Raw genomic sequence first — 21,583 nt, 5'->3', positions numbered from 1 at the left:
AAAGCACCCCCGGGTGCAAGTAGATAAATAGGGACCACTTACTGGTGGGAAGGTAAACGGCGTTTCCGTGTGCGGCTCTGGCTCGCCAGATGCAGCTTGTCACGCTGGCCACGTGACCCGGAAGTGTCTCCGGACAGCGCTGGCCCCCGGCCTCTTGAGTGAGATGGGCGCACAACCCCAGAGTCTGTCAAGACTGGCCCGTACGGGCAGGGGTACCTTTACCTTTACCTAAGGTGGAATTATAGTGTCATTAAGTTAGAGGTCTGTGAGCTGAGCTTTTATTCTTATACAATATAGGTAAAGGACCCTTGGATAATGGCCACTCTACTGAATATATTTCAGCTTGCTTAGGCTAATTGCAATTCTTTTGGCCACTTCGGAATGCTACAAGAGATTGCATGTTTGAATACGCTGTCATGTTTAAAAAAACAAAAGCAAAAACTGAAAACAACTTGCTACCAAATTCTTTGTCAGGTTTTAGCATGTATATATGTGTTCTTTGAAAAATAGGATGGAACTTAGAACATATACTCTATAGCATAATATAATAAATTTATTATTTATACCCCTCCCATCTGGCTGGGCCTCCCCAGCCATTCTGGGCAGCTTCCAAGTGTATATAGCTCATATTGGCCAAACAAATTTCCTAGAGTGACATGAATGAAATGGTTGTTGCCATTTCATTCCCAGTTTTGCTTATTTCTCCATTTACATGGTTACAGTGGATTGCATGTTAACTAATTACAATGTGTGTCAGCAGCATCACCATTGCTGCTAGCAGGTCAAATTTTCCTTATCATGTTCTGTTGTACCTTTTTTCCAAGAACATCAGAGTGAGTTACAAATCACAGAGTTAGTTTCCTGTTCATAATTGTCATTAAGTTAGGTAATTGTCTTCAAAGTCACACTAGTCTTCAAAGGGCAAGAGATGTCATTTGAATATGAATAATCTTTAGAAAAGGTGGACTTGTTAGAAAATAATATTCTACCTTCCCTCCTTATTTCCTCCTAGTGACAGTTTAGAAATAGAGATTTCTAAATAAAATCTTATAGTTCCTTGGGTAATACACATTACATAAAAGAGTGGACAATTTTTACATCAAAACTATTGCATGAAAACGACTGAAAAGTTTAAACAAATTGAATAAAAAAATGAGGACACATGTTCCACCCAACATTTGCCCTGAAATTGTAATTAGAGCCATAGCTATTTTGATGTTTGGATTAAAAATAAATGCAGAGTTAAATTAAATAGTTGAATATTTATTTTTATGTTGTCAGCATTTTCTTTAATCTATTTTCTGCTTGGAAAGTCAAACTTTAATTAAATTTGAAGTTGTTTCAGCACAATTAAGAATATCCTTTATTCATAACGGGATGTAAATTTGCATGAAAATAAGCTTTCTGAATACAAAAGTAATAATTGAATGAATCATTTAAATCATGCTGGATACGATAGAATAAGGAAAGTTGTTAGATGCATGCTTTTGCAGTTGTTGTGATGTTGCTCTATAAACTTGGGCTATTAAAATATGTGTATGTTAATTCTTAGCGGGAAAAGTTCACTTCAGCTTTTGTATCCAGATCTGAAGTCATTCCCCCCCCCCATACAGATATTTAGCTACATTTTGCATTTTTAGGAGCATTATGTGACCCAGAAAAGCAAACAGGACACCAGGTGTTGCTATGAACAAACTGACCAAATCTTGTATTGACTGGAGCAGGCAGGGTAAGGACTGGCATGGCAGTAGGATCAGGATAAGGTCTTCATTCCATCCACCCAATGCTGATGGAATAGAATCAGCTGGGGTTGAACCATACTAGACTTGTTCCTTGGGAGCTGGCCAGTGTTGAACCTTGTTATGGTGCAAGTCAAGCTGGCAAGGTCTCGCTGTGTGACCAGGGTGAGCATTCCAGCCAGACAGAGACCTCACCCTGAGCTTGGGTGTACTATGGCCACCCTCCCTCCTTTATTATGTTGATCCTGCCCAATACCATTTCCACCCCTGTACAAAACAGTGCTCTTCCTTCTAACAGAAGAAAGCCATAATTGCAGATCCAATGACAGTGACACAACTCCTGCTGCCCCCAGGGAACAAAGACCTAGTCTAAGACAGATACAAAAAACTGCACAGGACAATGTTCTGGGATTTTAAAATTGGCCACAACTTTATTGATTCTAGATGTAGGTAGGCTCTGTTTTCAGCCCGCTGTTGGCAGGGGTCTGACACTTGAGCAGTCAAACCTGGAATGGAAGGACCATCTCAAGGCAAGGGTCTACCTAGGTAGTCCTCTGAGGCTGCTGCTGGAAGCTCTATGGCCCTGAAAAAGGCTAATACAGCCTAAATGTAGCCACAGTAATCCTAATTGGTATTATAAGTAAGATCGGCAGTGAAAAGGTGAGATAAAGGATTCAGATTACTGGAGCCCAGTTTATGGATTCTTTAAACATCATCCCTCATATGTGTGTATGACATTCTGCTTTACTAGTCATGGAAGACTTTGATTCTGGTTATAAAAGTTTTCACACATGAGGTACTGATGAATTAAACTTTGAGTGACTTTGAGCACGACAGACATCATCCCACAGTCCTTTCCTTTTCAAGGATTTGATATCAAATATTTAGGTACCTAGGAAATATCTCCAATTAGGTAGGGCAGATATATTATTGTGTTTCCATTCTTCAGATTAAGTGTGGTAAGGCTTCAGGAGTTTTTATCATGTGGTCTGTACACGGATTGGCAAATGAGGCCTCTGAAGCAAGTTGGAAATAGTAGATCTTTGGTTATTAATCCTTTGTTCACTTTATCTCTTCCCACTGTCAAACAATGAAATATTTTTTTTTTAGTGACTCATTTCACACATAAAGCTAAGCCAAACTTTGGCTTACAGTTAGCAAGCTAGCATGCTGGTGCACCTTTAGAACAGACTTTGGTTAATGTTCACGGTCTCTTCCACAACTGCAGATGAAAATAAAATGATGATAAAATACCAGCTGATACTTCACTACAATTTTCAATGTCTGTCACCACTTGGGAGTTGTGGCATGATACTTTTGTGGTTGTTCATGGATTAAAGAAGGAATAGGCAGGAGAAGTGGAGTTCCAACAGCGAGGAGGCTACCTCCTCAGGAGATGTTCTGTACTTCAGTTTTCTACTTTAATATGGCTGCTAGCCTTCCTTTCATACACACCTCAGTAATTTCTGTTTTAATTGCTCAGGTTCTTATAATTACAATTTGAGAAAACAGTTTTCAGGCTGTAACTTAGTTTTAGCTTTTTTTCCAACCCTCCCCCCCTGAAAGCTACTTGTCATTTGTCAAAGATATTTTTTTACAAAATACATCTATTCACAGAACAAGCATTTGCTTTCAATCATATTGACAGGCTTACTAAACTGCAGAATGCTCTCTGAAGAATCTTTGAGAAAAATCCCAAAACCCAGTAATAAATTTCCAATTACATTGCTCAAGTTCAACCATTTTGGTTGAACTTACTTAAATAGTAGAATAATTTGTTTATAGAAACTATTTATAGCATGCTGATTTTTCCATCCACATAATTCTGTACTGTAATAGGCTCATCAGTTTTGGCAGGTGGTGATGGCGGTGATGATTAGAAGACTTCTGAGTCTTTTTATTCCTTCCACTTCACCTCACCCACTATAGTTTGTATGTGAGCAAGTGGCAATGCTAGACCTAAAGCCTCACTTTGCTTCAGTATTGGTAACACTGTGGTTTCAGTGGAGGACTGTCAGACTTTGAGTAGCTAGCCTGAAATCCAAATTAGTCCACGTCCTGTGCAGAAAAGATAGATAGATAGTGCAGACACTATGAAGTATGGCACTTGCTTAGTCTTCACTAAAAAAGAAAAGAAAGTTTCTTGGAGGGCCAGGGATACATACTAAGGCTTTGCAGAGACAGGTGAACACTTATTTATGGGAGGCATCCAAGTGCAATGGATAGCAAGCCAGCAGCTCTCTCTTCAGATAAGCTGCTATGCTGGTATAAAATGTAAGGTACTTAGGTACAAGGTGGCCAATCTACAGCTCAAAATATCTAACAATTTTCAGACTTTACAATGGGAGTGGGGAAGGAATGGGAGAGTATTTTCTTACCCCATCCTAGCAGAACTGGATTCTATTGTGTAGTTGAGGGGTAGGGCTGGGCCTATCCCCTGCAGACATTCTAGCAGCAAAACATTTATCAAGAAATGTTTTGCACATCAACAGTGTGACTAAAGCCAGCAGCAATATTGCAAATGCCCAGGTAAATTAGTTAGACTGGCCTTGTTTGTGAAGGGAAATTTTCCTTCATTCTTGATACACATCTACTGCTGCCTCTGAGAAGTGGCCAGCTCCTTGCTGTTCTTAACTGGCCATAATAATGGCAAGACAGGCAGAAATCTGAGTCACTCCTTTATCACAAAAGGCAAGTTCAAAAAAGCCATCCATACACTGTCTGTCTTAAGACTAGGTATGCCAGAAGAGGCCAACCTCAGAGCCCTATAACTTGTCTGGTATTAAGATTCTCAGCTGAGATCCTTCTGTATTTTCCCACACCAGAGGTTGACAGAAGGTAGATCAGCATCTAATGGCAGATCTGCTGGCTATTGACAATAGTTCAGCAATGGTTTCTGAATCCCATTTTTAACAGCAAGAAAAAATGAAGAAAATAAGGGAACAAGGGAGGCGTTCATGGTGAGTTCTGGCACCTCTTTTTCTAGAAAAATAGCATTGCCTATAAGTATTCTAGCTAAGACTCTGAGACAATTGCCGAAGATAAGTACACTATTTGCACATCACGGTAAATGGCCCAGGCTTAGATCAGTTAACTGGAGAGATGGGATTGCCTCATTTGCTATGGTACTATGACATTTTGTAAACTGCTTGGGAAGGCTGTATGCCAGAAAGTGATTTATAAATGCTTAGAACTAACCAACTGGGTCTGCCATTAGAGGCACAATTGTTTCTTGTTCCTTTGCCATATTCAACATGTGGCCTAGTTGTTACTATTTAGTCAAACTATCCATATTAGCATAAGTGAGCTATTTCTTGCTTGACTTTCCAATGAAGGAGAAGTGGAGACTGGTGTCATATTTTTTGAAGTACCAATTAGTTATATAGTGGACACACTTACCAAGATACAGAAATGTGAAGTACGCAATTACAATGGCTGACTTCCTAAAACTACTAATTGATTCATGGTTTCTCCAGTGTTGTTTTCCTCGTGGTTCTGTAAGCTAAAGCACAAATGCTTACAGATGCTGTATGTCTGTCCCCTGGGGAAATAATAAGTTGAACAATGATTTTGATATTGGACATTCCATCTCCATGGATACCACAGAGATTATCTGTAGCTCTGTCCTTGTTTTGAAACCCATGTCCTTTGACATAACCTGTTTCTTTCAGTTGTGCAGACGGTTTTGTCAATATCAGGTTTCCAGGGATGATAGAATAATTCAGGGAAGAATGACATTATTAGTGTAATCAGTACTGTAAATCAATTAAATAATAATTTATCAGCCACTAGCCAGTTCACTAAATATGTATACTACCAAAACTTTATGATAAGTGCCTTTTTTAAATGCTGATGGAATGCCATCCTATAAATGTCTACAAGAATTAAGTCCCATTAAGTTCAGTGACATTTACTTCCGGGTAAGTGGCTGTAAGATGCAGAGTAAAGCTGCAAGTTATTGCTAGAACTAAGTCCATCTTGAATGTTTCAAATTTGCTATTATATTAGCACAAGAGTATAGTTACACTTAAGAATCAAAATTTGAACCCCTGCAATAGTGAATATAGAATGCAGTAGAACCTCTTGCTGTTTGGCTAACTAAGCAAAAAAATAACAAAACGGTGTATGTTAGGCCTGATATTCAAATAACACATTCAGTGTCAAAATTGTACTAATAATTCTACTGGATAAACACTTTTGTTGTGTTTTATAGGTGGGTAGTACTGAAAATTTGGGTATTGAAATGTATTTCAAATACTGTACAAACTAAATGGTATTTCTTAACACTCAGAAAATATATTGGTATTTTCTGTGGGAATTACCTTTTAGCCCTGCTGTGTTTTGCATTTGTATACTTTCTCGATGTTTTAGATACAGTAGAGTTGGCTTCTATAGCTGTTCTATAGGGTTTTAGTAGTCTTTTACTGATGGATCATACTCAGTTAAGTTTGGTGAGCTTGGCTCATGCATACATACCACACTCTGGGAGGTCAGATGAACAAAGTCTGCTGATGAATAAATCAATAATTTACACAAGATATCTACATTGTCATATGGGACTCTGAAAAATGATTTTACACAGTGTGTTTGAAAGCCATTACATGATATAATTAGAACTGTACATCCATTGGGAATCTGAAGTCACTCCTTAATCCTCTTGATTTTCAAGAGCACCATGTTGAGAGTCAGGGGAGCTGCTTTTGGTAGGACTCAGTGACACCACTGTGCGTGCTAAAGTGTTCTACAAAATCCTTTTCATCAGAGCTCATTTTAACGACCCCCACAAACTCTTTCCCTTTATCTACAGGCACAAAGCCAGGCAATCGTGGAAAATTGCCCTCACTAACAACAGCATACCTTTCCATTTTAATGTACGAAACATTTTTAGCAAATCCAATTTTTTTAGAAAATGCATTTTTAAATTAAATATGTCAATAAATACTGTGTTGTGGTTGAAAATCTGCAGTAGCTTGCGGCAGAGAATGTGGTGTGTACTATGTCTCGTGCATTAAATATTTAAACAATATGCCATTAGTATTGATGAATTTAGCTGCAAGTGAGCACTTAATCTTAAAAAAATATTGAATCACAATATTCTGAATTTTAATCTTATTGACAGCCTATACAGAAGCACCATGGGGTACTAAATAGCAGAGGTGTACCTAGAGGCCCTGGCACCCCCAGCAAAGAGCCCCTCCTCCACAAAAAATCACAATTCCACAATAGCAGTGGTGCGTCGGCACTCACATATATGTCATATATTCAGTAGTCTATAGTCTGATAGGTGAATTTTGCACACACCCACACCCTGGGCGTGCACAGGTTTCACTGACCCATACGTATGCCTCTGCTAAACAAACTTGATAATTTTTGCATTTAAAGAAGAAAAACAACTGTATAGCTTTGCTAACATTCCTTTTTATGCATACTTTGGTTAGTAGCATTCTTTAATTTGATACAACAGTCTAAAATAACTTTTGTATTTTGTATTTATTTAATGTTTTTATTGCATTAAGAGATAATAGTAATATATATCATTTTGTAAATTATCCATACTCTAGTGGTCTCCAGATTAGACAACCATGGGATGTGTGAAACTACCTTTGAAGACTGTTGAGAAACAGCAGTTAGTGCCTATACTATGCTAGCTGTACTTTACCAGTCTGTTCTGGACTATTAAGTGAATGACCAGAGTACTTGAAGTACCACCTGCCTTCATCTTTACCTAGCCATATAACTTCACTGGAGGGCTTTCTAATGACACCACTGTCATCCATGGTGAGCTGAATGACTGCCAAATAAAAGGTTTTTGTGTGTGTGATAGCACCCCAGTCATGTAACACTCTAACCATAGGGGTTATTTTGCTTCAAGTACAAATATGGTTGAGCAGTGATGGTGTAGGTTGGCAGCATGTATCAACGTCTAGATTCTAAAACATTAGTTCCTCAAGCCTGCTGCAAAATTTTGTACATACCCTTCTGTTGGAATTCCCACAGCTAAACTGTTTGTGATATAAATTCCACTGGCTTCGTGTAACAACCCCACTCATTACTTAGAAAGGACCATGTTTACAACAGGATTTGGGGGTATAATAACTACCTAGAGATTTTTGAAATGTTAAGTGGCATATAAATGCTTTTAAATAAAGCAATAAAATAAGTGATAAAATAATTAAAATTAACAGGGCTTGTATAAGTGGAGATTTTATATCTTGCATCAAACATAATAAGCACTCATACAAGGATGGAAAATAGTGTTATTTGCTCATTATAATTTAGTCATAGTAAATCCCCCTGACCATCAAAGGTGAACACAATCAAACAAACTGTTGGCAATAGTCTTCCTTAATGAGTAAACTCAGCAGGAGCAGCAACAGCATCAACAGTTGTTAGTAGACTGAAATTATAAGTCTCAAAAAAGGTCAGAAATAAAGTTCGCAGGCAAGATAGACTGGGTACCAGCTACATTAATTATTGTAAGTGTCTAACTGAAGTATAATAACATGTTTTGAGGGTTTAAAGTAGATATTTCATCTCTGAAGAACAAGCATTTTACCTTAACTATAACTGCACTTTTCAGTCATATCTGAGCTCTTGTAACAGACACACTGTTCTTTTCGACTTCTGGCACACTGTCTGTGAGGAGAACCTGAGCTTACAGGGTTAAACAGCTCAGAGTGTACGCCCTGCCTACTATTGGGAGGGGGGAGATTCTGCGTCATATCCGCGAGTCTAAACCTCTTTGTTCTTTCTACTTTCGCTTTTGAGGAGAGTGGACGTGTTTTCACGATGCTGTTCGACAATGGATAGTCTGCTGTAAATAAAAACTGCTTCTAGCTGCTAATATCCTGAGTGGACTTTATTTAAGCACACTGAAGAAAGCACTGAAGTTTGCAGCTTTCTCTTACCGCTGCTTAACTCTGCGTTTGCTCAGAGCATCGGAATGTGGCCCTTTGAAGTGCGGAGGCCTGGCCTCCGAAGTGCGCAGCCGAAGTGGGCTGGACGCCAGGACTTATCTGAGCAATAAATCTTCTTCACTGTCATCAATATGACATGGATTAATTTGTAAGTGTATAATTTGATATACACTTTAACCTAAGCTAATAGAAGGAAGGATATTGTCTAATGATTTTCAAGCAAAGGTACATTGGCTCCCTTCAAGCCCAAATTTGAAATCTGTGGAAGAGTGCATATCCTGGCTAAAATTCAAGTCAGAGAAGTAAATTTTATGGATAATAGTTACTTTATTTGTTCAAGTTACGTAGGAGATGCTACTCATGGTATTGTAACATGATTGTTTCCCAAGGCTGTGTCTGCTCTTTCCTTTCTCTCTCTGATACACTACACTGAGGGATGATAGATTATAAGGAAGTAGGTGCCCTTTTAAAGCAGTAATGATGATATAATGGATTACACAGGGCAGAGCGTAGCAGAGAAACCACAGTAGATTTTTATTGGATTGATCAGTCATTTCAAGTGTCGTTTATATTTCAAGTGTCACTTATATGCTTTCAATACACATCCACAACATCTCATGGACAGGTGCAGATCACATTGTTTATGAAATGAACCTCTGGCCTGCAAACACTTATTCTGGATGGGAGATTTCAATGCCAGAGTTAGGGACAATCATCACACATGGGACAACTGCACAGGGCACTTTGGTATTGGCAGCATGAATGAGAATGGACAAAGTCTGCTTGAGTTGTGCTCATTTCACAGCCTTTGCATCCCAAACACATTCTTCTTTGCCAAGGCAAAATGGCAAGTGTCCTGGAGATATCCAAGGTTAGGCCACTGGCACCAGCTGGACTTGATTGTTACGAGGCAATTGGCATTGAACTGTGTTCATGTCACATATGCTATCACAGTGCTGATTGTGACAAGGATCCCTCCCTGGTGGTGAGCAAGATCCTTCTCCAGCCAAAGATGGCCTATAGCACAAAGCAGAAAGTGTGGCCTCGAATCAACACTTCTAGAGCAGTCATACTTGAACTTTGTGAATGCTCCTCTGATTCCATCTAACCAGCACTACTGAAGTGCCCTAGAGACAGTGTCAAAATCAGCTGGAAGTACATCAAAGAGGCAACCTATAATACAGCTATGCCCTTTTTCAGCAAAAGAGAGCAGCAGATCCCTGACTGGCATTAAAGACATTGAACCTGTTGTCACTACATAGTGCTAGGCTCCTTTGAACTACAAATGTGTGTCCTGTGAGAAGACACTTGCTGCACTGAGAAAGGCAATGAGCAACGCTCAGCAGATTGCCAGACAATTTGCCAGCGACTACTGGCTTAAGCTGTGTCAAGAGTATTCAACTTACTGCTGACTGCAGGGTAGAATTCAACATTGCGGTATTACAACAATTTCATCTGCACAAGCATATTAGCTTGCTAGTTGAAGCCATCTCCCTGACACCCCCCAAGCCAATTTTGGAAGGTGGGGAAGAAAGATTGGAAAGGCCCAAGGGCAAGGGCTTCTACTGCTGTGGTTCATTAGGTGAATCTCACTCATAGGATCTGGACAACAGACCTATAGATACAAAAATGCTTGGAAAATTAGGTGGTTTTTTAAAATAGGAATTCATTAAACATTCATTTTCCCAAAGGAACTAGTTGCAGTTCAAGATTCCCTAAAAGAAACTAGCTCAGTACATGTTCATCCAGATGAACATTTTAGTTCACAAAAAAGATCATCCATAGCGAAAAGGGAAAAAACCACACCAAAATTAAATATAGCATTGAGAATGTTACAAGCTGCTGTGCTGAAGTGTAGGGGCAAAAGTAAATTAGGGGCCACACACAAGTAATAAAATTTCTGACAGAAAGAATGCCAAGAGAACTGGAAAAGAACTTACCCAATTTAATATGTGCCAGCCACACAGCTGTTAGACACAGGGCATAATTCATTTTGTTCCTTTATCTGTACTTCTTACTGCAATCTGCTCCTGTTGGAAGAGTGCAAATATCTTCAGCAGGAAAGATACATGAAATGCTTCAGATTTCTTCCCTTAAATTGCTTAGCAACAGTGATTAAGGGACTAATCAGTCTTACTAACAGCAGTACCTATATACAGTATCTGCCTCATTATGTTGTTTGTCTGGCACCTAAATATATGTAATGAAGGCACCAGGCAAGCCTCTCTAGGGAAAGCATCCCACGAACAGAAATGACTTCTTAAGGAGTGGTCTTACCACTGCCTCCTTCAGGCAGCGACCACCCTATCTTGCAGGGAGCCATCAATCACCTCCCTGACCCAAACACATCCAGTACACCAGCACTAGACAGTGGTCTGGACACCCTTGAGATCATCTGCTGTAACAGTGGAGTCAATCTTCCAGTGAATGCAAGCAATTTTACCTTCAAAGTGCTTTGCAAACGAGCAATAGCAAGCTACCATCACTTCTGCAACTTCCTTCAGGCCAGATGTGAAAATAAACTTGAAATTATTGAAGCTCTACCCCAAAATGAACCTAATTCATCTTTAGTTGGTCAGGGTGTAGTTCAGATATTGTTGTTTATGTTTAACTGAACTAGTTCGTTCTAAGAACTGAGACTCAGGGAAATAATCTTCATTAAATATCCTACACCCACCACACCCACCTCCTTTAGTAGTTGGGTTGTAGCCTGGACTAGGCCCTATTTGATTGCTGGCTCCTAAAGTGCACCTCCCCTATGCTGTGTCTGATGTACACACCAAGTTTTAGGGAGGCAGTTTCAGTATTGCATTCCATTGAATGTGTATAGTTGTCTCATCTGTAGTTGGCTGTGGAATCCCATATGGGTGGCCAAATCATGGGTTGTCTGTTATTTCCCCTGACATTTTCACAAATCAAGATCCATTGTGGCTTTCACATACCCTCAGCCTCAAAGAAAAAGCTTGGAAGTATCTTAAGTACAGAGCTTTACTGTAGCATAAAATAGAAGAGTGATTAAATCCTAGCACTTTTTCCCTCTCCTCTTTTGCTTCACAGACAACAGAATAATAGTTTTACCATGTTTTGGGTACTGTGAAAAACAGGGATTGTTCTGAAGTTTTTCAAACTCTGCCAAAACAATTTATTGAAAGAAGAAACATCCAAGAGCACTTCCACACTTATATTCATTGTTTATTTCAACCACACACTGCGTAACAGATCCCTAGTATAACATGCTGAGATATCCCATGGAGAGGAGTTAATGGAGCTTGATGCAAACAACAATAAAGTTCAGATCTTAAGTGCTTCAACACCTTAAAATGTTCAGGCTATTCATATTTTCTAACATTAAGAGTTCTGTGTTGTAAAGCAAACACTGTGAAATTATTTTGGTACAGGAGGTTTCTCTTTATTATACAGTGGTACCTCGGGTTACAAACACCTCGGGTTATAAATACTTCGGGTTACAGACTCCACTAACCTGGAAGTAGTACCTCGGGTTAAGAACTTTACCTCAGAATGATAACAGAAATCGCATGGTGGTGATGCGGTGGCAGCAGGAGGCCCCCATTAGCTAAAGTGGTACCTTAGGTTAAGAACGGTTTCAGGTTAAGAACACAGACCTCCGGAACGTATTAAGTTCATAACCAGAGGTACCATTGTATGGACTGCTCAGGATTGCCTATTGAATTTGTTTCATGAAATGAAAATCTGATTTCTATTGTATTCTTCTCAAAGATAACTGACAGACCTGTGACATGCCTCAGATTGGCTTGGAACTAAACCTAGCCATTTCCTTGAGATTCTAGGACATTTGCAAGACAGTCTAAATTAGGAGACCGTCTCCATATATCAGTCAAATTTATTTATATTTGTACAAATTTACAAGCCTTTCCAATTCTTGGCTGCTAAATGTTAAGCAGGAGGAGACCTCATGTGAGCTCCACTGGTCACATGAAGCTAACCTTCCATGAGTAAGTACTGTGTGTCTGTGGCTTCCATCCTTGACTGTCAAAGCCTAGACTAATGTGTTATCTACTTACAGGTAGGTAGCCGTGTTGGTCTGCCATAGTCAAAACAAAATAAAAGAAAAAAAATTCCTTCCAGTAGCACCTTAAAGACCAACTAAGTTAGTTCTAGGTATTAGCTTTCGTGTGCATGCACACTTCTTCAGATACGCTCATACCTAGAACTAACTTAGTTGGTCTTTAAGGTGCTACTGGAAGGAATTTTTTTTCTTTTATTGTGTTATCTACTGGCTGTGCAAGTTTGTTTAACAGATCTATGGCCACAGAAGGCATATGGTTCCCTGCAGTTTTCGAGTGTCCTTATAAGGCAGGCAGTTCTGGTCCACCCATGAGGCGGTGTGAAGCACCTGACTCAGGCAGCAGAGGTACAAGAAGTGGCATCCACCTCACTGCTTTGTTCACCACAAGGGAGGCATTCTGGCATGTGACATTTCTTTGAGGAACACAATACTTTGAGGAATGCCCTGGCACCTGCTGAGTTCAGCATAAGGAGGGTATGGTGGTGGTGGGTTTGGTGGTGGGATTTAGCACAGCAAGTGGGGCAGGAGATAGTAATTTCCATTTCTCTTTGGATGATGAAATTGGATGGGCTGCCCCTGAGGGCAGAGATGGAGAACCTCAGAACCAGGAGATGAAGACATCTTCCAGGTCTCTCCGTCTGGCCTTTGGACCACACCCCTCAGCAGCCCTGCTCTACACCCTCCTTGGCTATCTATCTATCTATCTATCTATCTATCTAGCTAGCTAGCTATTGTCTTGTGATTAGAATGTAAATTAATATATAAGGTAAGAATCACGTCATTGCTTTATCCAATTTTATCTCTGGTCTTCCACAACTGGTATGTGGTCTAGGTAATTGCCCATGAATGAATAATACCCTCAGGCCAACAAAGGTCCTGAGGGCCTATTACATGGAGAGAATGGGTAAGAGGCCCTCAGCAGGATGGAGATTGTTTTTGTTCTCCTACTCATTATTTATTCTTAGCATTTGTATGTATAACACAATGTTCTCTGAGGAGCTAGGAGTTCACAAATGCCACTTTCTGTATATGAAGTCAAGTGGAACGATGAATAGGGAAAGGATACAAGATCCTTCCCTTCCTGCCAAAAAACACTAGAGATTGTCCAATGTCCTGCGTGGCAGGAAGCTGGCCGTGTTTTCAGCCAGAGATCACGAGTGCTTGCAAGTTGATCTTGGATTACAAAGGAGTATACCAAGTTTGCAGCTAAGAATTAAAGTAAATTCCAGAATTAAAATACCTAGACTATTAGAACATAGAAACATATAAGGCTGCCTTGTACTGAATCTAGCCAATGGTCCATATAGCTGAATGTTGCCCACACTGAGTGGCAGTGGCTCTCTGGATTTTTAGATATCTGCTAGCATAGCCAAATGATTTGAGTACCATAGTAGGAAAATACCTTGGAAACTATTTCGTGTTGCTGTGAAATAACTTGCGCTAGCACGCATCTTGGGACTTTGTTTAAGAGACCCTGTAGAAAATATTGAGCAATGTTTTGCACAAATGTAAACACACCTCTAAATTTAATTCTGTGTTTTTAACACAAGGCTGTCAAAAAATGCCTTTCTTCTCATGGAAAGGAATATATGGACACCACCTGACATAGATTTTTATTTTCTGAGTTGGATTTGAAGGTGAACTGAAAAAGCTGCTTTCCCCCAGGAGTTAAAGACAGGTTACCAAGATCCGTTCTCTTCTTATATTGTCCCTAGGGAACGCTTTGCACCTATAACAATTAGAGCGAAGTATTGTGAAATTGCTGAATTGTACAACTTTTCTCTGTGGTTTCTCTTAAGTTACAGGTGTGCTTTTCTTCACCTGAATGGTTGTTATGTGTATTAAGACTAGTTTTCCAATAAGTTGGATATGAAACGTCTCTTCCTTCACTTTCTCCTTCTCCTGTTTACACAGTAGAGAGCAATAATTGTTTTATTGTTTCACAAAGGAAAATATTTCTATATTGATTCATACCTGACCGATCGATAGAAAAATAAAAATAAAGTTTCCTTCTTCATACCGGGTGGTTTCAAAGGAAGTTATTGACAATATAATAACCATCTCAAAGAAAGCATTACATTGAAAATGTTCAGGTAGTCTTAAATGCTTTTGAATAACAAACAGCAATAATCACATTCACACAAGTTTTTCTCCTGTTAGCGAGCATTAATTTTAACCTCAAGGTGCTGGGGACTGAACTTAGGAACTTCTGCATGCAAAGCAGAGCCATAACCCTTCAATTTGAGACAGTTATTATTTCAGAGATGGATATAGGTGGGAAAATTGCCTTTTATGAAGTAAAAAAGGTGCTAGGTAATCAGGAAAAATTGAATGCCTAGATACAATAGGCAGAAGTTTAAATGCAAGTGACTTGAGGTTTGGACTATCACTGTAACAAGGAAATAATTACTAGATACAGCCTGAGGGGGTTACTATTCCTGGGAGGTGCCAGGAAGTTCCGGTAGTTAAGGGCAAGGTCTACTCTTTCTCATCCAAGGAGAAGGAGGCTACAGCCAGTAACAGCTTTGTAAAACCTTTATTCAGAGCTTAGAATGTTCAGCCAAAAGGCCTAAATGCTGCCTAGAAGCCATCGCTGCAGAAAGGAGGAACATGGAAGGAAGGGTTTGTGGGACCCTAAGTATGTATTAAAATGTTAAACTGAAGTAGCATTGTGTTCCCCTCCCCCTAATAAAATCAGGCCAGACCTACATATCACACATATCCAACAAACATGAGTTCCACAAGGACTGATGCTATCATTACAAATGGATCCTTTCAGTACAAAAATAAATCTTCTCAACAATTCCTCAACAGTTGAATTATTATTTTAAAAAACAGGATTTTCTTTATTTTAATATTTAATATTTAATATAATTATGAAAAATTAAGGAAAATTGGGCAAAGATAGGTACTGGAACAGTAGGATCATATAAGTGGTAATATTACGCTTTTCTTTCTGTTCTGTGTTCACAATAAAAAAAGTCTTTGTGATTGGGGAAAAGGAGCATTCTTTAACAGGAACCTTTTATGTTGTTGGGATATGAGTACATAATGCAGATACAGAAGGATTTAGCTACAAAGGGATATGTTGTATTCACCTTTTAGTGGGATCGAAACCAGTTCTTGAGTGTGACATATAAGATGGGGAAAATAATAAATGAAACTATCTGAATAAGTTATAAGAAGGGAGCAGAGAGAGCTGGATCATCATTATTAGCCTTGTCGAGTAGTATAATGGCCTATCGACTACCCACTGTTTATTTGCAGACTGAAAAGAACCCAAACTAAAAACAGGACTTGGAATGGAATATGAAACTATATTTCTAAAAGTATATAACAGCAGGATAAAAAGATAGGATGAGTGGTAGGTATTTTTATTGATTGGAATCCTGCTTTCCTATTGATATACCCTGGAAAACATATTAAGAAAGGAAGAGTTTGATAGGGATGCTATTGCTACCATAAAAAATTACCTTGGGTTGTTTTGCAGAAGTACATAGTAGAATCTAAGCAAGCTGCTGTGAATAAAAGTAACAGAGAATCCAGTGCATGGTTTTCTCTGTATATAAAGTGTGATTTTGTGCTTGCCTGGTGAAATAAGGATGAGAGGGTTTTGCTTCTAGCATGCTGTGAGAATTTCTATCCCAGAGAGAAATACAGGGAAACATATAATTTTATTTAAGGATTTCAAATGCCTACATTAGAGTGTCTTTTTGAGGTGATCTAAGTGAAATGGAAAAATTGCCTGAACTCCCCTTGTATCATGCAAAATCCAGGGAAGAGATATCTGAAAAGAGTAATGGATCACATGTTGTCTTGGACACTCGCTTGGAGGCATACTGTTTTATAGCTGTTTCTTTTCATAGCAATGATTATGGTATCTGACTTAAATAGGGCTTCTGCCGTTATATTTTTCTCCCATTACATGCCAGAATAGTTCCAATCAACACAAATAATGGCACTTCATTTTAATTCATAAAATAACGTGGCTAGAAAGTGGTGTTTGGTAAACATTGGAATACAAATGTGGTAAATTTGTATTTGTATTAAGTGCATTTTTTTCCTTTTATTGGGATTGTTTGTGCAAGCCTCCTTGATCTTGCTTGGGATTGAATTAATACATCCAGATCTATCCCCGACTCAGCACAAAAATTGTTCTGTCCTGCTCTACAAATCCAAATCTTTGGTATTCCTAATCACTTGCACTGGCCAATGCTGCCAATTCTCGCACTCCAATCCTGCCAATTCTCATGCTCCAGTATAGTAGCTCAACTTTCCTTGCTTTTTCAGCACTGCCGTATGGGGTCTGTGGATGCCAGCCTGGCAAGAGTATTTCTCCCTTGTCTGCCTGCCTCTGTATGCCAGTGCCCACTTGCCTGCCTGCCTGCATGGGACTGGTTTCTCTGAAGTAGCAGGGCTGGGTGACAGGCCAGAGTTTTTTATATGCTACTTTTTCCCTACAAGGCCTACTGACACAAACAGAAGACAGACTACTAACACACAGAAAACATAGCACAGATTATATCCCTCCCACCTAAGTACAGTGATTGGAAAGTGTTGACTGACCTTCTACCCCTGGATTGGAAGCTTTCAATGAGTGAAGTCCAGTTCCCCTACTACCTCTCTCCCTACCCTGACATTCCCCTTAAATGGTGTTGTGAATAATAATTGCAACACTTTGGAGACTGTGGGTGATATTCAACTAAGTTTTACTCTAGAACAGTTGAAATTATTGGACCAAAGTCAATCACATTCATTAATTTCAATTATTCCACTCTGAATTAAATTTAGCCACCCAGTTCAGGAGTCATTCAGATTGAATAATAAATATTAGGACTGTGCAACCAGAGTCAAATGATATTAATTATGCAATGGTGGCTGTGGAAAAATATAAATGTTGTACACTTGTATTGCTACAGATATTGATGTCTTCTGAGGCAAAGGAGTAGGGTTGAATAGTTGGATCTTACCCATGATGGGTGCAAGTCTCTGTGGAAAAAATGGCATATACTCAATACATGTTTTGGAGTTTTATTATACATTAGCTTCATAATTTTCTAGATGTGCATGTTATTTCTACTTTAAATCTAACGGCCTTAGTTGATGTTATCATCTTGAGCATAATGTCCGTTCGATGCAATGAAAAATGTAGTTCATCCAAGTTTAAATTATTTTGAGAGTCAGCTACACATAATGCACAGAGGCAGAATTCCTTATCTGAAAGGAACACTTACTTTGAAGTTGACATTTCTTTTATGTAGCAGTGATTGCAACTGTAGATATGGAGTAAATGGCATATTATGCAAAGTGAAAGTTTAATTAGAACGAGAAACTTCAATTGAATATTTCTGTTTGATTAATAATCTACCAGCAGATAAAATATCATTTACTCATTTGAAATTTGATGTAAGCAGTATGGCTGATACCAGGAGAAAAAAAAGTTTTGACCTCCCACCAATCTTTGACGTGTGTGCGTGTGATATTTGAAGTTTAATGTGTTTAGGAGAGGGATCAGCATTTGCTCTATGGAATCCATCATGAGCAGAGAAGAATTCAAAATTGTAAAGTTAACAATAACAAAGCGTTAAGATTACAAACCATTATGTCTTGGGCAGCCCTTAGTTTAATAAAAGATTGTTAAATATGATGGTTTAATTGTTGAAATGGAAAATAGCTCTGTATGTGTATTGCTAAAAGGGTTTAAAATATTCCATTGAGCTAAACTAGGAGCTGTCTAAGTGCCACCAGGTTGATAATTAACTTTAAGTATCTCTTCTGGCCCTCCGTGTGTCTAACGTAGATCACATGTTATTCTGTTGCAAATCTCCATTTTCTGTGAGCCTTTTTTTCCCAAGCCACAGAAGACAAAGGTGTGGAGAGAAAACAGCCTTCAGGATAATGGAGTCTCTGGGAGAGACAGAACTCTCTCAGCTCAGATTATAAACAGTACTGTATTTCATATTTGTAAGAAGAAGAACCTGTACTTGGACAAGCACATGATCTTATGCAACTATCTGGATATAGCATAATTATTTTATGTTCTGTTTTGAAGAAAGTTCTGTTAGTAAAGCTTTGAAGCCCTATTTTGGGACTGGACAATTTTTATTCTAAGAGGAGTCAGTTTTTATTAATCCTGTTGCTTCAAGCTGAGCAATATTAATATCTGCAATAAAGATTGACATTGTTGTAAAGGCTGTTGTAAAGGTAAATTGTATCAATATGTACTTATACTTATGTACCTATACTTGTGCCAAGACAATCATTCCTTCAGGGTAAGCATTTTGGCTCCCAGAAAGAATGATTCCCTCTCTCCTCACCCCTCCATGTGCTATTCTGGAGACTCCCCCCCCCCAGAGCCAATTTTGGGGTGTGTGTCAGGAGGAGAGGAAGGTCAAATCCCTTTGCACAAGTGAAAGTGCTTGTGTAGAGTTTCTGCTAATGTGACTCGTTAGTTAAATGCTGCCAATGTGTATCAGAACCTTAGAATATTTATATTTTTTTTAAAAATCATACCTATATTACATCAAATCTATGCTGTTCTTAATGGCAGTAAAAGTGAAAGTCATTCTACAAATCAAAGTATGTGACTGTATTTGTAGAGAATAGAATGCTTTGCATAAAAATTTTGCTGAATGTGCAGAAAAATGAGGTGTTTAACTCTTCAATGGAGAATTAGATGTACATTTTGGTAGATCATGGGAAATTAGCATTCCATATACTTAGTAAATGGTAGATTTTTACATCATGCTGAAATTGAATATGAACATATTCAGTATTCAGCTTTAATCTCAATAGTGAAGGTTTCTAGAAGTGAAGTACCAGTAAATGTTATCAAAGTGAAGAAGTGTACTAACTACAACACCACTGAGTATTTCTACTCAAATTATTATATCATGTCTTTTGTTGCTTTTGTGTGTGTGTGTGTGTTTAAGAAATGTCTTTTGCAAATAATGTTGCCTGAAACCTAATGATGATTCAGCCTCAGCCTTTAATCAGTGTTCAAACATACACCCAACTTTTTAAGCTACAAAATTATCCAAATAGTGCTTTGATTTGCTTAATTTCCTTCTTTGGGCTTCAGAAAGCTGCTGCTGGCAGAACAGATTGTGGGCACTGTAGAGGTGTGAAAATATCTTGTCTCAGCATCTCTGCATCTGTGAAGATTTGATTTACCTCTTAAGTGCTTATCTTTTGGTTCTGCTACTAATTCCCAAGCGTTTCCCCAAAAATGACGCTGCAGCAAACTTTTCGAATTGCTTCCTTCCTTCCCTGAGCTTCATACAAAGGCTGTGAGTCCCAGCCTCCAAGCTGCATCTGTGGACCCAAACACCACACCAACAGACTGTCTGGGGAGCCCTGGAGCACGAGTTATTGATATTGTTATTTCTGGATGATTATTATTTGTTTTCAGTCTGTACATTTATTTGTTGATTAATGGTGGAGTTGATTTAGCTTGTTGATTGATTGATTGATTGATTGATGAGTGTCATAGGCTTCATCTGGTGACTTCCACCAGTTAAAACACATCAGGATCTTTACTTTTAAAATTGATCAAAATGCAGAATGCTGGCTGCATATTGGCTCTGGAAAGGAAGATGGCAGTGGCTAGTGCTGCCATACCTCTGGCAGAGCCAGTGCCTTTAACAAGTAAATAAAAGGGGGAGGTGAGAAAAGAAATTCCCCATCACCATTTGATTCCTTTCTTTTCAGCCAAAGTGACAAGGATTCAGCTCAGAGACAAATTGGAATCCAGTGCTTTAAGACATCTTAGACAAACCAAGGGATATATTTCGTAAGCCCAGCTGCAGACTCCTGAAAATTCTAAAAATCAAATTGCCCATATATTTGGAATGTTGTTTTGTTTTGTTTTTATGACAATCTCAATGACTTGGGTCCTGAGAACAATGAGCAGATGGAAGATAATGGAAGATGGCTTTTTTGTCCACAGTTCCCTCTGCAAAATGTTGTTTATGAAATTCCCACCTCCTCATCAGTTTCCAGATCACATAAACCCCATCCTATGATGTTCAGGTCCTCCAAATCATCTAGGGTAGCAATAGCCAGTGTGGTGCCTTCCAGATATTGTTGGAATACAGCTCCCATCAGCCGCAGTCAACCTGGTCAGTGTTCAGGGATAGTGGGAGTTGTTGTCCAACGTTGGGGGGGGGGCACCATACAGGGCACCTCTTCTCTGAATAGACTTTTCCATTTGCTGGGGGAAAGGCAAAGTCTGCTCAGAGCTGCCTTCTGCTTTTATAGCATTTAGATTCCAAGGCAAAAATTCCTTCACAGTGTTTTAATTTATTTTAGGATGAAATGATGTCTTTGCCTTGTCCTCCAGAAATAAAACTGGAGAAAATCAAATTTGTAGAAAAAGGACATGAAACTACAATTAACAGATGAAGCCAGATACTCAGCCACAGAGAAGTCACAAAATGGAAGGAAAGAAACAAAGTGGATATAAATATCAGAAAAGCAAGAAAACAAAAGGAGTCACTCAGAGAATACTGACAGATTCTGAAAATTACAAATCACCTACTTTAACCTCGCCATGGGATTTTTCACTGAAGCTGATAATAAAGCAATCAGTCTGCAGGCACCTTGAGGATAACAATATAATAACATGCCCTTATGAAATGTGTGTTAGAAGAAGCTGCCTTTTTTGCTACGTGTTTTTGGCTGACAAGTGAAAACTAAGGGACATTTAGATTTCAATGAGAGATTTTGCATCTCTTTGAATCTTGAATCTCTTTGAAAACTTGTGTGTGCCCACAACCTCATACAGAAATACAAGCAGAATAATTATTAGTTATCTACCATCAGTTTTCATCAAACATTACCTCATGGTTTTCAGCTCATTTATTATATTCAAATATCAA

At 38.8% G+C, this 21,583-nt stretch overlaps 1 protein-coding gene across 3 annotated transcripts in view; it reads left to right on the top strand.

Moving 5' to 3' along the window:
- The window catches only part of DPP10 (dipeptidyl peptidase like 10), a 603,190-nt gene that overhangs the window by 483,970 nt on the left and 97,637 nt on the right, over window positions 1-21,583 (top strand). The window lies entirely within an intron of this gene.

This window comes from Podarcis cretensis (genome assembly GCF_951804945.1).
Source record: "Podarcis cretensis genome assembly, chromosome: 1".
Lineage (NCBI taxonomy): Eukaryota > Metazoa > Chordata > Lepidosauria > Squamata > Lacertidae > Podarcis > Podarcis cretensis.
This window is presented reverse-complemented; position numbering and strand designations above follow the sequence as displayed.